The sequence below is a fragment of the Sinocyclocheilus rhinocerous genome, unplaced genomic scaffold (assembly GCF_001515625.1).
Source record: "Sinocyclocheilus rhinocerous isolate Xijiao unplaced genomic scaffold, SAMN03320098_v1.1 scaffold3375, whole genome shotgun sequence".
NCBI lineage: Eukaryota > Metazoa > Chordata > Actinopteri > Cypriniformes > Cyprinidae > Sinocyclocheilus > Sinocyclocheilus rhinocerous.
The window spans coordinates 135,600-158,778 of NW_015650030.1; positions in this window are offsets into that span (position 1 = coordinate 135,600).

The following is a 23,179-nucleotide window of genomic DNA, read 5'->3' on the forward strand; positions in this document are numbered from 1 at the left end:
CCAATCACAACACACACTGGCCCAGCTAACCAATCACAGCACATTTCGTATTTCAGAAGGCGGGCTTTCATTTGATACAGGAACTATTCGAACCGTTCATGCCAGACTGGGGAGATGTAATACATGTAATAATGTAAAATATGTGAAAAATAATGTGTTTTTTGAACATCCTAGTATGAGAGCCTGTTCTAGTACACCCCCAAAACAAAATCAAGACTTTGTAAAAGAGCATAATAGGACCCCTTTAAATATATACAAGTGTTTCACAACTTTCTTTTTAATCTAGTTATATGAAACTCTATTGTCAGCACACTTAAATTTAACTTATGCATTTATTTGTCCTTCAAAATTATGGAGGCTGATAGAAAAAGATTATACTTAGATTTCTTATCTTGTGCTCCCTCTAGTGGACTTACTAATGGAATTAGTAATGTAGCCTTAATCTCTCAGTTAAAGGTGACCTATTATGCCCCTTTCTACAATATGTAATATAAGTCTCAGGTGTCCCCAGAATGTGTCTGTGAAGTTTCAGCTCAAAATACCCCACAGATCATTTATTATATCATTTTGAAAATGCCTATTTTGAGTGGAAGCAGAAACACATTGTTTTCGTGCATGTATCTTTAAATGAAAATGAGCTGCTGATCCCCGCCCCCTTTTCCAGAATAGGGCTGTGCCTTTACAGCTCGTACCTCAAATACTATGATAAAAAAAAAACATCTGTTTGGTTTTGATTATTATGTCTATCGCACTGAAATCATGCGTTTTAAAGCAATATCAAGTCAAGTCAAGTCAAGTCTGCTTTATTGTCAATTCTTCCACATGTACAGCACATACACACAGAGAATTGAAATTGCGTTACTCTCAGACCCTTGGTGCATACAGATAACACTAACAGTAGAACATAAATACAGATATACAGATTAAATATAAAATACAACTATACAAATATACAAATAAGGTAAAATGTTAAAAAATATATAAAGCAGCACAAGGCACATGGCAGATAGAGTGCAAACCAGTGAAGTAACAACAGTGCAGATATAATGATTAGGAGTGCAAAAGAGCTTATTTAGACTGATTGAAGTGACAGTGTGTGTGTGTATTTGGGAGGGGGGAGTGGGAGAGTCCGTCAGAGGGTCAGAGTTCAGTGGTGCGTGGGGCAAAAGAGGGGAGGGGGGGCAAGGTCGGGAGGGAGTTCAGCTTCCTGACAGCCTGATGGATGAAGCTGTCCTTCAGTCTGCTGGTCCTGGCCTGGAGACTCCGCAGTCTCCTCCCTGGTGGCAGCATACTAAAGAGGCTGTGTGTCGAGTGGGTGGGATCACCTGCAATGCAGAGGGCTTTGCGGGTGAGACGGGTGTTGTAAATGTCCTGGAGGGGGGGGAGAGAGGCACCAACGATCTTCTCAGCTGCTCTCACTATGCATTGAAGTGACTTGCGGCAGGACGCGTTGCAGGCTGCTCTGAAGGCAGCGTTCCGAGCCTTCAGGAGTCTGTAGACCTCCCCTGCCATCCACGGCTTCTTGTTGGCCCGGACAGTGATGGTCTTTGTGACTGTTACATCATCAATGCACTTGGTGATGTAGGCAGTGACAGTCTCTGAGTACTCCTGGAGGTCTGTGGTGTTATTGTATGTTGCAGCCTGCTTAAACATATTCCAGTCAGTGGTGTTAAAACAGTCTTGAAGAGCCTCTGACGACCCTTCCGGCCACACTTGTATCTGTTTGTGAACAGGTTTGGTGACTTTAACAAGTGGTCTGTATGCAGGCATTAGCATAACAGTGATGTGGTCTGAGGCACCGAGGTGGGGGAGGGGGAGGGCCTTGTAAGCTCCTCTCTGTGTGGTGTAAACAAAGACAAGCCACCCCCTCTCGGGGGTTAGAAGATCCGCTCCTGTTCTGCTGGGGTGCAGGCCGTCAGCACAGAAGAGCCTCGGTCGCTCCCAGAAAAGATTCCAGTTATTAACAAAGAGCAGTTTCTGTTCATTACTCCACGACATTAGCCATTCGTTCAGAGCAAATAATCTACTGAACCTTTCATTTCCTTCACGTTCACCCCCGCGTGCAGCACGACAGCTCCAATGCTCTCGTCGCCCTTCAGGAGTTCGGTCTCCAACTCCAACCACACCGTGTGCAGCTGATCTCAAAGTGAACCCATGAACCACTTCTGGTTGCTCAGTTAATCACGTGACATGAAATCCCACGGAATTTTACTATAAAAAATAAAGAATTCAGGGCCAGATGTTGTGGGTTAAACAAAAGATAACTTCCCTTTTACACAGATGGCTATATAGTTTTAAAAATGTGTAAAAACATTCAGTACTTTCAACCTACAAATCACATCATACCTTAAAAATAACAAAATGAGCTTACGATAGAATTAAATACACCACCTCCTCCTGGTTTTTATAGACAGCTCTAATGAAAACACTTAATTTGTTAAATAATTACATAAATCAATTAATTCATTAAATAATTAATTTAGCTCATTGTGTGTTATGGGGTTTGATTATACTTAAATAAAACACATAACACAAGCACTAATATTTAATAGTATTTAGGTGTTTATTATTATTATTTTTTTAAATGGTATTTCTAAAAAAAAAACATTTCCATTTGTTTTGTAAGTTTGGTCTGAGTTCTTGATGCTTTTACAACGTTTTCACCAGCAGGTGTCGCCAGCATGTGCTGTTTCAAGTGCTTTGAAACGTTGAATCATTTTTCGAAGCAATTGGTTAAATTGATTCAATGCTTCGAAAAGCTTCGTTTCTCCCATCACTGACTTTTGCTCCCTACTTTCATCAGATCACGAAGCACATAATTATCAGTGACAAAGTCAATCATTTTGCCACTGCTCTCCTCAATTGTTACCTTAGATGCAGTTTTGCAAGACGGAACACATTGCTGACATCTTGTAATGACTATGGCCAAACTGACACTGGGCAACATGCTGCTTTGGGCACAATGAATCAACCTTGACCTCAGCTGCCACCACCTGTGAAACAGGTGCATACAAGTAAATTGAAATGGGCATCTGCCAGATGTATAAATGTAAAACTGCTTGCATTCTCTGACCGTGTAATATGTTTTTTCTGTTATATTCTGGTTATGTTATCACACTGTTTGCTCTGTTCCCGTTTTCCTGTATTCTCTAGGTCAGGGGTGCCCAAACTCAGTCCTGGAGTGTCCTGCAGAGTTTAGATCCAACTTGCCTCAACACACCTGCCACGAAGTTTCTAGTATGTCTAGTAAGAGCTTGATTAGCTGGTTCAGGTGTGTCTGATTGAGGTTGGAGCAAAACTCTGCTGGACACCGGCCCTCCAGGACCGAGTTTGGGCACCTCTGCTCTAGGTAGTTTCCTCATTTGTCAATTAGTCCTGCACATCTGTTCTGTTTCATTCAATCATCCCCTGTCTATTTTAGCCATATTTCCGCACTTCATTGTCCTGTCTCGTCTATGAAATGTGTAGTTGTTATTCTCCTGTAATAAATACTGTTTATGTTCTCCATCTCCTTCATCATGTGCTTTACTACAGCCATACGTGACAAACAGTAATAATTAACTCACATTATGGTACTGTAAAACAAGTCAATGTAGATGTGATCTTGATTGCCACCAAAGGGCACTCCACCCCAGACTGATGCCACTCTGTCACGGACTTCATCTCCCATAATCGAATGCCCAGGTTCATCACCATGATTGTTACCAGCGGTTACTCATTAGCCTCATTACCTCTGCCTATATATAGCATGGTCTTTCAGTCACTCTTCACTAAGTCTTGCTTGTGCTAGGTACTGTGTTTCTGAGCTGTTGTTGCCTGGTTTTCCTGTGTCTTGGTTATTCTGCTTGTTTTGTCTGGATTACTCTTGTTTTGCTGGTATATGACCTTTTGCCGGTTTTTTGGATCTTGTTTGTGGATATTCCTTCAATAAATACGGTGTTTGGATCCTCAGCCTTCGTGTCTCGGAGCAGTTCATAACAGCAGCTCACATTATGGTACTGTAAAACAAGACACCGTAAACCTTACCTTAAGTCCATAAACCATTTTCCCAGAATTAAGGGTATTCTAGCATTTGAAAAGTTTCAAATCAGTTTCATAATTATATTTAATATTTTATGTCATTGAATTTACCTTCACAAGTTTTGTTGAATATCTTTATTAAAAGGTTGTAAACTGTTTAGTGTTTTTACACACAGCCTGTCATTTTAAATATATTATGTATATAACTTGATTATACATTAATGGCACGGAAAGAATGAAACCGATTTTGTTCTTTATGTATTAATCCATGTACTGTTGATACAGAATGTTGATGCATGTGGGGAAAAAACATTTTAACAACAACTCAATCATATCAATCACCACAGAAATACTTGTAAGCTTATTCTTTAGTTAAAGCAGTAAACGTTAAATAATGCCTTATTTCAGTAGTATTGTCACAAGGCTTCAACATTATATATGCAAACATCACTTGCTGATTTTGTCTCTGTAAACTTCAGAGTTTATTTTTATTCTTTCTCACATGGATACCTGAAAGTGGTGTGACAATCTACATCAATTTAAAAAAGGAAAAAAAAAAAGTTATTTTCTGTGGTACTCAACATTGTGCCACAAACATTGTGAACAGAGTTAAAAATCTTCTGAACATATGACAATATGATTAACAATTAACTTTGACTACTTTTCTGATCTGAAGCAATATAAATCAAGCATAAAAGACAGTTAGGCAAGACACTATAAAAAGAGCATGAGGGGCTGTGGGGATGACAGAGCAATCAGTGAAGAATGAAGGGTTGGTTATGTATACTGCTGCTGTTGGAAACCTTTGTGTTTGTCGTACAGCAGCAGGTAAATGAAGGACACGGTGAGAATGAGATCAGTCAACAGCTTAGCAATGAGGACAGAAGACAGAATCCACCTCAGACAGTCACTCTGAGAGATGAAGCTTCAACTGACAGCCAACTATACTGCCATCTGAGCTTCCCTGACATCCACGCAGCACTGAGAGAACTGACCGCCACCGTCACAGAGCAGAAAGCCAACATCAGAGCTTTAGAGACACGACTGAGGGACGCTGAGAAAACTGCAGAACAACAGGCGGTCATCCTGAAAGAGCTGAACAAGAAAAATGATGGTGCCTCACCAAAACATTCACACTTTTATCAGTGATCCTCAGAGGAAAACACCAATACAATACACTGCATAGTAGGGGTGTAACGGTTTCGGTTTGGTACACATGTATCGAACAAATCATTCAATTTTTTTAAAGTAAATTCCAACAATAAATGCTGTTTTGGCACTCTTTGTGTCGTGACAGATCGCTGTATAAACGCCTCGGTTCAAACAGCAGCGCGGAGTGCAAGTGAGCGCGATCATCCCTTCCTCTTTACTACTAGTTATAACACAAAATAAACATGAATGAACATCTAATGTCTCATGTATTGCTCAATCAGTGTTTCAACTGCAGAAAAACCAATAAAACAGCTTGTAAACAAAATGTCACGTAGCATTTCATTTATCTCATCAGTGTCTACAGCGTGTTAGTTTGCTAGAGAAATGAAGTGCAGAAAAGAGCATTTTGTGAAATATTAGACTATACTCATAATTTACTTAGCCTGTTAGTGATGTCTTAATTATTTAATTTGTTTAAATAAATCTGTTATGACAGCCACTGTGTAAATGATTGTATTTCAACAACAAATATTCATTTTATCAATTAATCTAAAAACTGAATTATGTGCAATTTACATGTTTGCATACTTTTTTTATATCAGTGTTTATTATTATATTTAAAAATAAATAGTCATTGAATTTAAGTTTGGGCTCTGTTGTTAATTGTTACCTTATAGTAAAGTAAAAGGGCTCCCTATAGTTTAGACCAGAAGCTGAGGCAGATTTTTATCCCTAATTGCAATTATAATTAGCAATTTGCTTAGTAAACCACTGTTTAATAATAATGAAAAAGCTATTTTGTTTAGTTTTTTCACACTGCTGTACCAAAACCATACCGAACCGTGGCGTCACAAAACCTAGGTACGTACCGAACCAATAGGTTACTGTTCGTAACCACAGTTCTCTGAAACATCGAGTGGAGAGAGCCACCTATGGGAAGGGCATCCGTACCTGACCTCTGCAGAAGCATCCAATTGCACCAAGTCTGACTTGACAGGCAGGAGCGTGTACCCAATGGCAGGTAAGGGACTGCCCCTTCACTGAGCGCATAAAGTCCCTGCATGAACAGTAACCTATTGTTCTCTTTCATCATCTCGTGTTCGAGATCCACCGATGGGAGATATAGACTGCTCCCCGGTTGCCCAGTACACTCACAGTGAGGCCCTGTAAGCCAGAGGACAGTCACCTGGAAGGCGATGCTTGACACGTCACCAAGTATCTGACCCCTCACAAAGTGAGCATGCAATAGCAGCCATAAAAGCATGACATGCGGTAACATGCATACAAAACCTAACAACACACATTTATATATACAATGACATATATATAGTATATATATATATATATATATATATATATATACACACATATGTGTATATATATATATATATATATGTGTATATATATATATATATATATGTGTATATATATATATATATATACACATATAAATGAATATATAATATGGTGTCAGGGCAGGGTACAAATGACCTGCTTAATGACATGAATAAGCCATTCTGGTTAACCCGAGCTTAAAAGGTGTAGCAGGTCTAAAGGCACAAGTCTACGAAGAGCCCACACCTAAAACAGAGTGAGCTACCGGGGTGTGGGTAACATCAAGCTGGTAGTATCTGACAAACATATGTGGAGAGGCTCAGCTTGCAGCGGCACAAATGTTCTGCAAGGAAACCCCTATATATAGAGCCCAGGAGGCCGCCATACCCCTAGTGGAATGTGCTTTTAGGCCCTCTGGAGGCTGCACTCCCTTAGATTCATATGCAAATGAGATGGCTTCCACGAGCCAATGAGAGAGGCATTGCTTAGAAATAGGATTCCCCGTGTTCAGGGGGGCCCAAGAAACTGAGCACTGATATGATATCAGCTGACTCCCCTCGCACCTCTCCTCAAACACACGCCACTTGCAATCATAAAGGGAGCGTGTAGAGGAGGCTCTAGCATTCTGCATGGTAGCAACAACACGAGGGGGGAGCCCCAATGTGTTTAAATTTGCCCTCTCATGGGCCAGGCCCAGAGAGCTACCCTGTCTCGGTGTGGATGGTATATTTCCCCGTTTGCTTGAGACAGGAGGTCCGTGCTTAATGGGAGGGGCCATGGCTGTGCATACAGAAGAGAAACTATCTCTACCAGCCATGAAGATTTGGGCCACCTGGGTGCTATCAAAATCAGAGTCAGGCTTTGTTCTTTCACCCTGACCAGAGTAGGAGATATCAGGCAGAGCGGAGGAAAAGTATAGAGCAGCACATTGGGCCATGGGTGGGCCAGTGGGTCCACACCGAGGGGGACGTCCTCGTCCCTTAGCGAGAAGAACATATTGGTGGACAACAAAGAACAACAATTGGTGTTTTCGAGCGAGGCGAAGAGATCGACAGCTGCCTGACTGAACCTCTTCCATTGCAGATCCACTATGTGAGAGTAGAGGCGCCATTCTCTGTAGAGTGGGTTCCCCCTCGACAAAAGGTCTGCACCCCTGTTCAGAATGCCCAGGCCATGGGTCGCCCGTAACGACAAAAAGTGCTGCCTGCTCCATACTAACAGTTTGTGAGCTAGACCATGAAGCTTGGAGGAGCGTATCCCCCCTTGGCAGTTGATATTTGCCACGGATGTGGTGTTGTGGCAACACACCAGCAAGTGATGCCCCTGCAGGCGGGGCAGAAAATGTTTCAGAGCCTTCCAAACAGTGAGGAGCTCCAAATAATTTATGTGGGCTGAGTGGAGTGTGCTCGGCCACACAACGTTCACTATTCTGCCCTACTGAGTGACTCCTCATCCTGTTAAGGATGCGTCTGTCGTTACCTTTCCGCAATATGATGGCCCCCAGGGCGGTTCCCTGAGTGTAAAACTCTGCCTTCCTCCAGTGCCGCAGCGCTGCCGTACACAAACGCGTCACTGTGACAGAGCGGCAAAGATCGCGTAATGGGCTGAGATGAAGAGATAAAACCCACTTCATGAACGCCCTCATTCTCAGAAGGCCCAGAGGCAGGACATGGACAGCTGAAGCCATAAAACCCTGTAATCTGAGACATGTGCGATACTGTACCCTCGCTCCTTCCCTGAACTGTAAGAGGCAATTCATGAAAGAAAGAATGCGCTCTTGCGACAAGCACGCATGCATCATAATGGAATTCAGCTCCAGACCCAGAAATATAACATTCTGGGCAGGAGTGAAATTGCTCTTGTTCACATTCACTCTGAAGCTGAGCTCTGTGACGTGAGCGAGCACACGGGCAGTGTTCTGCATCACTTTCTCTCTTGAATCGGATATAATCAGCCAATCGTCTATATATGTCAGAATCCTGAGACCCGCTATTCTCAACGGGGCCAGACCTGCCTCTTTGCACAGGCAGAAAGTTAGTGGGATGAGAGCCAAACCGAACGGGAGGACCGTGAATTCGTAACACACGCCTTGGTAGGCGAAACGAAGGAATTTCCAGTGCGGAGGATAAATGCTTATGTGGAAGAAAGCATCTTTCAGATCGATTGATGTGAACCAATTGTTCTGATTTATTGAGCGTAAGAGAGACCCGTGTGTTAACATTCTGAAATTGTATTTCCTTAAATGTTCCTTAAATACCCTGAGATCCAAGATAACCCGTAATTTATTCTGATCTGTCGATATGTCCTCCTGAAGACACACAAGTGAACAGTGTAAATCCAACCAAGCTGTGTATAAGCGCAGAGATCGCGAGAAGTAAATGTCAGCTGAGGAAAGGTAGCGGGTGCAGGGACTTTATGCGCTCGGTGAAGGGGCGGTCCCTTACCTGCCATTGGGCACGTGCTCCTGTCTGTCAAGCCAGGCTTGGTGCAATTGGATGCTTCTGCAGAGGTCACATACGGATGCCCTTCCCATAGGTGGATCTCGAACACGAGATGATAAAAGAAAACATCATGTTTGTGTACTGTTACACCCCTACTGCATAGTGTAAATAACAGTGTAAAATTCAGTACTTACTGTGTAAATTGTGCTATTACAATAAGCATTATAAACATAATTTATCACAATCTTTATTCGTTCACAGAAATGTCAAATCTTACTCTGAGTCAAGTAGAGGAGCTGAGAAAGGAAAATAGAGGTGTGTTTGAATGATGTTAATACATCCTCAGTGTAATACAGTAATATATCTCAGTATTGCTTATGTTTTTCAATCACAGACAGAGAGATAGCATTTTCAGCTGCACTGTTTCAACCTGGAAAAGGTGGAAATGTTGGTCCTTTTACCACTGAAATCACACTAATTTACAGGAACGTCTTCACAAACATAGGGAATGCCTACAACCCAACTACAGGTAATTGTCAATGAAGTAATGAGAATCCTTCTGCTCCATTCAAACCTCTCTGCAGTTGTGTAATGTGAATAAAAGAATTAAATGATCTGCCATGTTTCAACACTATTACACTGTGCTTGGTAATTAAGCAATCATACAAGACACAGCTGATTCTCTTCTTTATCTTTCATTATATATTCACAGGTATTTTCACAGCCCCACTGAAAGGAGCGTACATGTTCAACTTCTCTGTCTATGGTCATTGGAATCCCTCAACTCCGTCAACTGTCTCCATTGTGAAGAATGAACAGCGGGTGGTTGTAGCACATGGCCATCAGGATCAGTACGCTGTGAACTCCTCAAAAGGAGTTGTGTTGATTCTGGAGGTTGGAGATGTTGTCTATGTGAGACTTTGGTCTGGAAGGAAGATATATGATAACGAGCATAACCACATCACTTTCAGTGGTTACCTACTGTTTCCCTTAAGATAACAGGAGCTTTGAAGAATGTGATTCCAGTAAAACTGAACCTTTAGCGTATGATTGAAGTTGAATATTATGAAGAATCATTAACATATGAACCTGTATTAATGAGATCTAATGTGTGTTTGAAATTTGCAATAGATAACTATATGAAAGTCAGTATAATAGACCATACTCATAAGTTCTGAGCTGTCTATGCATGTAACTTTGTATAAAGAGTTTGAGCACTGAGACAGACGGTACCCATGAATATCACGTGACTCAAAATGATTTAAGATAGAAAATCTAGAATGTTAATAAAAGTGTAGCTTGTCACTAATCCCTGACCTGTCTCTCTAATTCCTACATTAATTAGAGAATAAAGAGACGTTATTGTTGCATTTTCTTTCCCTCATGTTTTTGAATATTTCAGTACGTACGGATATCCCAATGAATTGGGTTGAATATCCCATAGTACGTTATATTGTAACCATGTCATTTACAATCTTTGTCTGTAAATCTAAAACAAAGAAGTTTATTTTTCTGTCACCAGTCCCCCATTCTTACAAAAAGCTAATTTTGCATTGTTTCAGACAAGGACGTGAAGGTCTTCTACTGCTACAGTATACAATCCAGTGTCTAATGTAACAGTAGATCAAAGGCTAGTTCCATTTCCATTTAGACAGTACCACTGGAGGATAGAGAAACACACACAGGGCTAAATAATATAATATTGTTATATTATTTATATTATATGTCTGTCATGATCACCCACTGGAGTGCCCATGAGCTCCACCATCCCTGACTTTTACCATTTACCCAGGACTCCATTTCCCACAATCCTTTGTCCGGACTCATCAGCATTCATTACCAGTTCACAGCTGCCTTATATTAGAAGGACTATAAAAAAATGCACACACACTCAAACTGATCGCTGAGGATTGATAGCCTGTAGCTTGTTCCTTGTTTCCTAGCCTTTGTGATTTTGACCCTGGACTGTTACCTGGTTTGTTATTGTTTGCTGCCTGCCCTGACCATTGCCTGTTTTGTGGATTACTCTTTTGGATTGCCTTGGATATACCATTTTGCTGGTATTTGGACCCTGCCTGTTTTGACCACGCTCTTTTAATAAAAGCCTTGCATGTGTATCCTCTACTCCAGTGTCACGCCTACCCTACATTACAATGTCATGTAATACTTTTTTGAATGTTTCTTTAAAAAAATAGCTTAGCCATATAGATCAGTAACATACATATTACCATGCTTTACATTTTAAAAATATAGTATAAAATACCATTCCAAGTTCCGGTTAAAATGTGTTTGGAAGCATGGGGCTTCCTGTAGCAATTGTGTATACATTGTAGATTGAATCTTAGCCAAATAGACAGATGCTTCTGTCCAGCAGGGCTGTGCAATATGGACAAAATAATCACATTGCAATTATTTTACTGGATACTGAGATTCCAATTTTATTTGCAATTTTGGCAGTTGTTTTTCCTTATTCATGCATGCTATGTTCAAAATTGTATTTCAGTGTACAAGAACACTAGCCAGTGAGGTATGACATCAGTATATGGGCTGCATGCATCTACCTGGAAGCCTGTAGGTGGTGCTCTAGAATGGAACCAGAGCTTCCCTGCGTTCCATTCGGAAGGGCTCATCCCTATGCCCTAATCCCTTCAAAGGGTTTACACTCTGGAGTGAGAGCTTCGAAGGGTTGAAGGGTGTAGGTTACCAAACAACTGTCTCTTGAAGTGCCCTTCAGCGACATCATCACGTGACCACACGGAGGCGCCGTCATCATGCAAAGAATCTGCGCAAAGGATCATGGGAGCCCGAAGTGTCCATCAGTTGTACCCTTCGAAATCCTTCATTCCGAAGAGCCAGTTTTGAGCACTTTGGTTTGGAACGACCCTTCAATATGGCGGCCATGATTGTTTTCACTCCGAAGTGCCCTTCGGAGGGCGATATATCCCGTTTGGAATGCATCGCTTGTGTGTCATGCTTGACATGCCTGTTTTGTCATGTGATTCTCTGTGCCCCTCATGTGATCTTGTCATGTGCTTCCTTTCTTCTTTTCCTTTCATGTTCTGATTGGTTCATTGTCTGATAGGCTCTTTGTTGTTTTTATAAATATATGTATTTTGTTATTTTTATCAGCTGTTCTTGTACAGTATCATCTGACAGTATCAACATTGATTATATGCTCTTTGTTATATCATAATCGCATTTGTACAGAACAGGTACAGTATAGCCCAGTTGTAAAGGTGATACTCATACGCTTCGATACAGTTCTCAAGTAAAGCAGTTTCATTATTAACACTTTCTTGAGCACTGTAGGAAAAAACATTTTCAAACTTTGAACCTTTATGGGACTTAACTGTTATTTGCATTTCCAACACGACAAGCACAAGACCATAAACTTTGATGGACTTCTATTATTTGTGAAGCAGTTTTCTGAAACTTATGCATGCAGTTTGGCTGTTGGAATAATGTTTGTAGCCTACTGAAACATTAGTCCACTGAGGCGAGCTGCAGTTTATTAACATGAGTGGGAAACCAATACAAAATAAACAAAAACTTGGCTTGAACCATGGACTAGAAACATGAACATGAACATAAACTTAAACTAAACAAACTCACTAACAATAGTAACAGAACAAAGCTAGATAAGATACAATGGAAACATGAGGGCTATTTGTACACAAGGGCTACATCCAAAACCTGCATATTTCCCTACTACTGTATATAGTTGGCAAAATCAGCAGGCAAACAAATTGTATGTCCGAATTTTCAGTATTCACAATGAGTAGACAAGAAATACCTGGGTGCTGTACTATTTCTCACAAGATTCGAACATGTGTATGCTAATGTTGCGTCCGAATATGGCTACTTGCCTACTATATAGTCGAAAAGAGTATGTGAAGAAAGTAGTCCAAAACCTCAGTATTCATAAAAGAGTAGGTGAGAAATCCCCTAAAAGATGTTATATAATATAGTATATTTTTGATTTTGTTGTAAAAACATGTTTTATAACGTATAGTGAACAGCGGAGCTCCAGTAAGCACATGTATGTCTCCAAAGTGAATTAAATAAACCATATACATCTTAAAGACGCCTATGTCTATTTAACATCTGACAGAAAAATCTTTGATAAGTTTTGCAGATGAGCACATCACAACATGTCTCAGACATCTGAGTGAATGATGTATTTGTGCTGTTATGTAGTAAATTTCACTGTTGACAAGACTGCTTCAGATGAATTGTAATTAATGTAAATAAATCCACATAAAGTAACTAAACTATTTTTGCAAGAAATTCTCAATGAAAAAGCTCAGATCGTGCCTGTCCTTATTCTTGAGGGATGCGGGACAGACATCTGCACCTAGCGGCTTGGGTCCCGCTATTGCTGAGGCATGCCGGAAGCTCCGATCATGGGGATTGCAGGTGGAGCTTGCGGAGAAACTGGAGAAAGGTTTGGATATTTCTGCTTCTTCTGTTGCGAGCTCGTGGGATCCGGACGTACTCTCTCTCTCTCGAGTCCGGTTCGGCTGTTAGTAAGCTGCTGGCATCATCCAGTCAAGACGAGGACGTGGATGTAGTTAGTGAAGACGAGGAAAGTGTGAGCACTGAGTCATCCCAGTGCACCAGCCCCGCATACGGGGAGATGTAGGAGGTTATGGCCCATGCTACTAAGAGACTGGAGCTAGTTTGGGGGCGTGAGAAACAGAAGCCTGCTTGTAGTCATCTAGATGACCATGACCATGTTTTCGGGCTATCTCTCCCAGCGTGAGTCATCCTCTCTGAAGGCTCCTGTCCTGCCATCTAGACAGCTTCAAACAACTTCGCGGTTGAATGGCAGGGCATATGTGGCAGCAGGTCAGGCCGGGGGGGGCTCTGCACACTATGGCTGTGTTGTAGGGCTACCAGGCAGACCTGCTGAAAGATCTAGATGAAGGTAAGGGTTTGTCCCCTGAGGCTGTGGAGGAGCTGCGCCACACCAGAGATCTCGCTCTCTGCACCACCAAGCATACTGCTGCTGCCATCGGCCGGGCAATGGTGGCAATGGTTGCTACGGAACGCCACCTGTGGTTAAATCTAGTGGACATCGGGATAAAAGGAGAAGAACTTTCTCCTTGATGCTTCCACTCTCTCCCTCTGGGCTTTTTGGCACATCCGTTGAGGCTGTGGTCGAAAAGTTTAAGGTGGCGAAGGCGCAGTCTGCAGCCTTCAAGAGGTACGTCCCTCGCCGTTCTAGGTCATCTCCCAAACCCTCTTAGGGGGCTGGTCCATCTTGGTCCGGGGATCACAGACAGGACCAGAAATCTAACGTGGCCACTCGTGCTCCTCCCCCTTCCAGAAGTAGAGAGTAGTGGGGATCTCAGGAAGGTGATAGAGAAGAGGCACGCTGATAGCAGGTACTCGGTTTCTAAGTCCCCTTAGTGCTCCCCCCCCCCCAAGTGTTTCACCCGGCTGCTGTCTACATCTGCCCTGATACTGGACTAATTATGTTTTTGGTAGGTTTTGTGCTACTCACGAACCGCCTACTGATGGTAAGGTTCTCAGAGACAGTGTTGCTTCAGCTAGGTGGCAGTAGTGAGCTCGACTCTCTCTCGAGTGGTGTTAGGTGAGCTTTTGCACTCGGAGTTGTGGCCCTGCAACCGCCTTTTGGTTGAGCCGGGTCTGTAGGGGGCATAGGAGATTTAAGTTCTTAATTTTCTCAGGTTGTAGCGAGATGCCCCTCCCCATTGTTTGGGGTTTTAGCCACTGTACCATCCCTTTAGTTACCAGGGTGCCTCTCCCCTAGCAGCTTAAATGGTTTGCCCAATAAAGCCTTCCCTGTTTCTTCCGTCCAATGTATTTGGTCCTCTTCTGTTTGAAATTGGCCATATGATAAAGTCTCTATTCCTATTCCAGAGGTCTTAATGTATCCATTCAGTTCCCCTTAAGTTAAGTCTCCTCTTTCTTGGTAACTGCAAACTGAAGTTAACCTATACTCTTTCTAATAAAGACACTCAATAATAACACCTTTACAACTTCTGGTCTTGTTGGTGTTCTGGTTTTTAATAGTTGATATATGTGTGTTAGCTGTGCCTTGTCTCGTCTCCCCTCCATTTCATCCTGACCTCCATTTTGATCTGGCTCACCTCCTGATGTTGCTTGTTTCGTTTCCTGCTGTTCCCCTTCTGTATGTTCCACTTGATTTTGCTCCCTTAGTCCAGAGTTGTTTTCCTGTTGTGTCTGACCACCTTGCTTCTCCCTTTGCTCTTCCTCTTGTCCAACCCGATTTCATGTACCCGCCTCCAACAATTGTTTGATCGCTCACTCTCTCTCTGCCATATGAAGAGTTTGTTTACATGTTCTTCAAATTCTTCCGGGCCCATCTTTCTGCCACCACCAGAGTCTCCTTCTATCAGGTCCATCTCTAGCAGTTGTTGAGAATGACAGACATACAAGACATACTAACATGCTAATGTTAGAGGGTCAAGTTATTCTTTTTATAATAATTAAAAAGAAAACAAGTAGATTGAATAGAGAATGCTAGTGTTAGAGGGTCATTTTTAATTAATAAAAAGAAATCAAGTAGATATAATATAAATAGAATAGAGAGTACTAATGTTAGTTGGACATTCCACCAGCAGGGAACAGTTAAGGTAAAAGTCTGTGAAAGTGATTTTTTTCAGCCCTTATTTTGATCCTCTGTTAACACTAGGGCTGTGACAGTATGGGTTTTTTCTTACCGCGGTGAAGAAGCAACAAATCACGCGGTTTGGCGGTTAATCGTCAACCTGCCACCCCCAACGGAAATCTGTAATGAATTACGATCAAGAACGCATGCAGCTTGTAAATGAACATGGAAATGAATAATAATAAAGCAGTCTTCTTTTTTATTAAAACAGCTAATTTTATTAACATGTAGCGTCTGGACCAATCAGACACACAATTTTTTTAGTTATATTTAACAAATACTCTGTAACACCCCTCAGTCAACAAACCAACTATGAGGTTTTATGGACCCTTCCCCCGAAATGCATCTAACACCTCAGAAAGGCAGAACAGGCCTCTGGTTCCATGGCAACCAATGCTGATATCACTGGTTTTATTGCCCAAAGGAATGCGGGCAGAGAAACTCAAAATTCATTTACCCTTAGAAAAGACACACAATGCCCATGAAAAAGGACTCTTCTCTAATTAATTCATAGAAAAACCGGACCCACTTTATATTAAGTGGCCTTAACAACTATGTACTTACATTTAAATTAATCATTTGGTACAATGCACTTATTTGTGACTGGATTGGAGGACTGTGCTTTTCTCTTTCCAAGCAGGTCCGCAAGATTCTTTTTTTTTTTTTTGAGGCCACCGAGGTACGCATGGCACCTTCTTCATCCCCACCATCACACCGCTCATCAGGCATTGCCAGCATCTCTTCCAGGAGCGCATCTTTAACGTCATCTCCGGGGTTGATGTCCCTGTATCTTGGGTCAATGAATGAGGCCTTTGCCAACAGTTGCTGTGTTGCAGGTGCACTATATTTGTCTTCCAAGACTCTAATCATTTTTCTTTTCAGGTTGCGCGTCAACTCTCTTCCTCTGTTGGGAGTAAAAGATCCTCAGTTAATAACTGTAGGACTGGTTTAACAGAGGACGCTGTAACGGTCTTCTCGGAAGACAGTGCATCTGTAAAATCCGTGACCTTCTTCAGTGCTGCATTAACGGATTCTAGGACTTCGACATCCTGCCACGTCGGAATCAAATGTTGGCTGTGCTGATTATCCAACACCCTCCTAATGGCTGGGGCTTGCTCGAGAACGCGCGCAACCATTTTCTGCTTAGTACCCCACCTGGTAGGACAATTCTGTGAACACATTAAAAACACAACTGTATTAGTCTGCAATGTAGGCTATTTATAAGTATCCCCAATTAGGCTATGTTAACAGCAAGCTGTTTGATGAGGTGAGGTCCCAGACGCCTGCATCCACAGTACAAGAAGGAGTGCAACCGCAGGTCACCTTCATTTTTTCATTTTACCTGTCCCATGCAATAGATGCAATAGGCTATTTCGTTTCGTATTCGCTTTGAAAAATTCTAATTATTAACATAAACATATCAACAATAATAACATGAAATAATATTTATTTCTACAACTTTGCTGTTTTTTCGATATCTTTTGAGTTTGATAGGAATTATGGAACAGTTTTTGTCATCGTTTGTAAACCATTTTTAGTACAATAAATTATTCAAAGTTTCAACAAGTTGCTTTTGGACGAGTGAGTTTATATCCATGGACTGTTACCCGAAAAACAATGTTTAAAGAAATAGGAAACGAAGTTTAGCACAACTCACCAGAACTAAGCTATGTTGGGGCGTGTTGAGCTCGGCTTGTTCTTTCTGCAGCTTTCTCTTTTTTTGCCAGCTCTGCGAGAAAGTCGTCACCAATGTTCTGCATACACCCATGGCTCGGGCAGTGCGGTCCTTTTCTGTCTTCATTGCATTGGTGATGGCTAAATGCATATTATGACCAAAGCAACGTAGTCATTTCCAGCCACGTTTTCGCACAGCAGTCACAATATTTGCCCTGTTGTCTGTGGTAATACAGACCAGTTTCCTCTCGTCCAGGGACCACTCTTGGAAGGAGGACCTGAGGGTTTCCGCCAGGTTGTCAGTCGTGTGGCTTTCTGGCGTGAACACGGTCTCCAGGCACTGCGAATTTAGTTCCCAGTTTTACGCTGAGATAATGTATGGTCAGGCTCATGTATGGCATCATGTTTTCGCTTGACCACATATCAGTGGTCACTGAGAAATGATCAACGTCTTTCAAGTCCCGTATTATGCCTTCTTTCACTGACAGATACTTCTCAGGGATCGCTGTTTGAGAAAAGTACTTTCGGTCGGGAAGTACATATTGTTTATCAAAAGCCTGTAGCATCGCTTTGAACGCTGGCTTCTCAATGGTACGGAATGGCACCATTTCTTCAACCAAATAGCGAGTCACGCTGTCAGTAAGTGCTCGCCACTGATTGCTGTCACTTTGGTACTTCGTTCCTCTCGCAAAGGCCTCGGAGACTCCCAGCTGTCGCTGCTGGCCTGAGGTTGTAGGCTTAACGTTACCTAAGGTAGGTGTGTTGCTCCCAAGTCTGACAAACGCCAGAGGATGGTTGATTCTAAGATGGGATTTTAGATTAGTTGTATTTCCTTGCGAGACGGATATTTTTCTGCTACAAATACGCCATATTGCCTCGTCCAAATTCACCGGCTGCCCCATGTCATCTGGCTCAAAGCCAAAATGTGCCCAAATAGGCGACACAATATAGAGGCCTGCATAGGGCAGCACAAGAAATCTGGTCGGGTCCCGCGGATTAAATCCCTGAATAAAAGGCAGGAGCGGTCGGTAACTCTGGTGTAATTTGCACGGGAGCAGGCTGCCTAACAATATCCCGTTTCCAACGTCCATTCAGAACAGCATATCTGCGCTTTATTCTTGACCACCGGTACAACCTGCACTCAGACTGTTGCATGCGCTGCACACAGGCTTTCTGCTTCACGCGTTTTATTTGCGGGGTCTGTGCGCAGCATGTGCATAACGATGCTCAGAGCAGGCTGTACCGGTGGTAAATATACGGCCCTCAGACAGAACAGGCAGGTTGTCGATGAGTGATGGAGCAGAATAAGGATGGAGCAAAGTGTGGATGCGCTGTCCTTGAAGGACATCCAACTCGGTTTTGTTTATATTTTGCTTAGCCTATAATTTTAAATGACAGATGTCGTATTTATTTATTTTTCTCTGCACACTTTTCCTACTGTGTTAACAGAAAAATGTCAAACGAATTTAGTATTTTGACAAGACGAATAAAAATAGCTAATAGGCTATTTTTGTACAACCTACTTTTTTTTTCTCTCTGCAACACTTTTTCCCTATTGTGTTGTCGATGCTCAGAGCAGGCTGTACCGGTGGTAAATATACGGCCCTCAGACAGAACAGGCAGGTTGTCGATGAGTGATGGAGCAGAATAAGGATGGAGCAAAGTGTGGATGCGCTGTCCTTGAAGGATGTTCAACTCGGTTTTGTTTATATTTTGCTTAGCCTATAATTTTAAATGACAGATGTCGTATTTATTTATTTTTCTCTGCGAACCTTTTCATACTGTTAACAGAAAAATGTCAAACGAATTTAGTATTTTGACAAGACGAATAAAAATAGCTAATAGGCTATTTTTGTACAACCTACTTTTTTTTTCTCTCTGCAACACTTTTTCCTATTGTGTTGTAAATGTTAAATGAATAAAAATAAGAAATAAAATGTTTGTACAACATTTAAATTTTCTCTGACACTTTTTTTCCTACTGTGCTGCATAAAATATTAAACAAATTTTGTGTCTTAAGATAATTCATATAAATTCAAGTCAAGGTCAATCAATTCAAGACTCTTGACAAGGTGAATAAAAAATACAATTTTGTTCAGACTACACTTTTATTTGTCAGCCTATCTCTCTTTCTTTCAGTAGCGGAAATTTAAATGTGAGATTCTGGAAACGAGATCTAAATTTAGCGGGAACGGTCGGGTCGGGAAGAAAATTATTCTAAGCGGACAGCGGGTGAACAAAGAGTAAATATATAGCGGGAGCGGGTGGGTGCGGAATATAACCTTGCGGGAGCGGGACTAAAAAAAATAATCCCGCGCAGACCTCTACCGTATGGCTACGGTGACCTCAGAATAAGAAAGAAACAGACTAATATTAGCGTAGATGCCATACTTCTAATGATGTAGCAAGTACATCGGGTGTTATGGGAAGTATTCCCGATTCCGGTTGTCCTAATTAATTCAGCCTAACAATCCTTTAACTATTTGAATATTAGAAATGTGTTAGTGTGTTACGTGTAAGCCAGGTTAAAGAGATGGGTCTTTAATCTAGATTTAAACTGACAGAGTGTGTCTGCCTCCCGAACAATGCTAGTGTAACAAGTGTATTGTAAATCAGCATTATTATTTTTTCCTTAATGTATTAAAAAAACTCTGATTCTTTTATTTTGAATATATTAATTTTTTCATTTCAACGTGTTTCCCTTTGATTTAATTACACAGGTATGTATAGTTTTGGAGTTTATGTACATCTGGTAACGAAGTGCGCTGCCCCTTTAAAAAACACTTAATTTAGGGCGCGCGCTCTCCTCTATGGCTCGTGGCTCACAGAGCCAAAGGTAATAATATTTCAACCTATTAGTCGATATTTCTGTTAAAAACTGTTCTTTGGAGTACTTTAACATGATTTAAAACATGGGATTACACCGATGTGCCATTTTTGTCGAAGTTTATATTAATGATCGCGTGGTTTATGTGCTGTTGTTCAACAGATGATGACGTATTCGATGAGAAACCACAAAATGCATGTTTATTAATATCAATTCTTCATCTGTCCAGATATGTCATTGTGTAATCCAAGCATAATTGTCATGTTTATTGTTCAATTAAAAAATTCACACAGTGAATTCAAATGTAAGACTATTTAATTAATTTTAATATAGACCTTTTAAGCACCTGCAGATATGATGGAGGACTGAATGGAAAAGCAAGGTGAAAAGCTTAAAAGTTTGAAAAAAAAAATGTAAAAGTAGATAATTAAATACAATTAACAGGTCTTGACAATTTAAAGGGGTCCAATTATGCTTTTTCACTTTTTAAATTTTAGTCAGTGTGTAGTGTGTATGTTTGGGCATAAAAAAGATCTAGAAAGTTACAAATCTCAAAGTCCACTCCAAAGGGAGATATTTCGTTTTTAAAAATCCCTTTTCAAGAACTACAACGAATGGCTCGTTTGGACTACAGCGTTTGGTTTCCGGGCTTTGTGATATCACAAAGCGGCCCATTAGAATATCATCGCCGGTGTGCCTACACTCATAGAAAATAATGTATTTGTATTTTAAAGACGTGGCGCGCTGCGCTTCTCATCTGGTGTGCGACCGCCTGAAGCACTGTTTTTTTCACCTCCGTGCCCAAACGTCTTTGTTTAGGCTTCCGAAAGCGGATGATGTCAGGAAACAGTGGTTGCAATTTATTTTTTAACTCTCACTGGGACAGCTAACCAATCACAACACATTTTGTTTTTCGGAAGGCGGACCTTCATCAAAGCCGGAACTAATCGAGCCGTTTGTGCCAGCCTGGGGAGAAAGGTATTTTAATAATGTAAATTATGTGAAAAATTATGTGTTTTTCGAACCACCAAGCATGAGAGCATGTTCTAGTACACCCCCAAAACAAAATCAAGACTTTGTAAAAGAGCATAATAGGACCCCTTTAAGCATTTTAATTGAATTTGCAACTTAAAGATGTGTGCAAACTATAGGAGTACGTGAGCAAATAAAAAGTAGACCCCCAAAAGTCATTAAAAAGTTCAGCTTTTTCCCTCTCCAAGTTTACGGTCATATAAAGTGTTAAATATCTTTAAATCTTATAATAACAAACACTTTAATTCATTTAAGAAAGAAGTCTTTGCAATATGGCTTGATGCAGTGTTACTCATTCAATAACTAGACCAGGGTTCCTCAAATTCAGTCTTGCTGGGCCACTGCTCTGAGTTTAGCTCCAACCCAAACTAAACATCTGAACAAACTAATAAAAGTCTTTAGAGCTACTAGAAAATTATAGGTAAGTTGGTTTTGATCAGGGTTGGAGCTGAACTCCAGATTTGAGGAACCATGAACTACACTAAATAGCCCGCCAGTCTAATCTGTCCTGCCACAGTCTCATAATGAACCAACAAATATTTAACTTATTTTTTACTTAAATATAGTTGAAGTTCTCTAAAATTATGTTCTGTGCCACTGCTTTGGCAAAGTATCTGTTAAACAAACTAAAATCGAAAGTGAGATATGGCTTAGTGTGCTTATCAAATTGCAAAAAGTCTGTGGCTAAAATAAGTATAGTCTGTTTGGTGAGTGATTCAATGTGAAGTGCAGACTTTGCTCACGCAATCAGCTCATGAGCCAGTGTCTTCCACATCTCAGCTCACAGTGAATGCAGAGAATTGCATCTCGGCATCTGCTGTTAGTTTACAATGCATTTGGGAACACAACATTGCATATTACAGTCTGTATTTTTTAATACAAAACAATACTTGCGTATTATTTTGAAACACTTAATATAAAGCATGTTTCATGTTTGGGACAAATTGGATTATGCACTTTCCACACAGCAGCTCACTCTGTGCCCTCTGTTTTTCAGATGTGCTTGTGATATCAAACTACTGTATAATGATATAAATGGCTCATTCTATATTGTTTATAAGTTATAAATCAATATATATCATACAAACTCGATATGGAGTATATACTTTCTGTTGAACACAAAAGAAGATATGTTAAAGAATGTTGGTAAGCAGATGGCTGATGGTAGCATTGACTTCCATAGTATTTTTTTTTCCTACTATGGAAGTCAATGGTTACTGTCAGCAGCTGGGTTACCAACATTCTTTAACATATTCAATTCAATACAAGTTTATTTGTATAGCTCTTTTCACGATACAATTCATTGCAAAGAAGCTTTACAGGAAATTAAGTTGAATAGAAAGAATATCTTCTTTTGTGTTCAACAGAAGAAAGAAACTAATACAAGTTTGGAACAACATGCGGGTGAGTAAATTACCATTTTTATTTCTGGGTGAACTATCCCTTTAATAATCATGCGCATGATGCTCAGTATTTTCGGTGACCTTAACTTTTCCAGTCTTCTCTGTTACCTTGATGACTTGTTGGTCTTTGCTCCATCTGAACAGGAGTTACTGAGGCGCTTGGAGATAGTGTTTACTCGATTGAGGTCCAGCAACCTGAAGCTAGCTCCTAAAAAGTGTCACTTTCTGAGGAAGTCTGTAAAGTTTCTAGGCCATGTGATGGATGGTACTGGTGTTTCAGTTGATGAAGAGAAAGTGAAAGTTATGTCTGCTTTTTGAAAGGAGGATCTAATGAAGGAAGATGGAACCACGCCTTCACAAAAGAAAATCAGATCGTTTCTCGGTATGGTCCTGTATTATCAAGCCTTTATTCCAAGTTGTTCTCGTGTCGCCAGACCCTTATTCAACCTGACGGCTGGCCTGAAACGTTCAATGAAAGGTGCTGGTGGTCGTAGGAGAGCAGGCACTTTTCAGGAGTTGACATTTCAGGACTGGACCCCGGACTGTGACGTGGCCTTTGAAGAACTGAAAAGGGCCCATGTTGACAGTGTGGTGCTGGCTCATCCAGATTTTGAACGTCCATTCCTCATACACATAG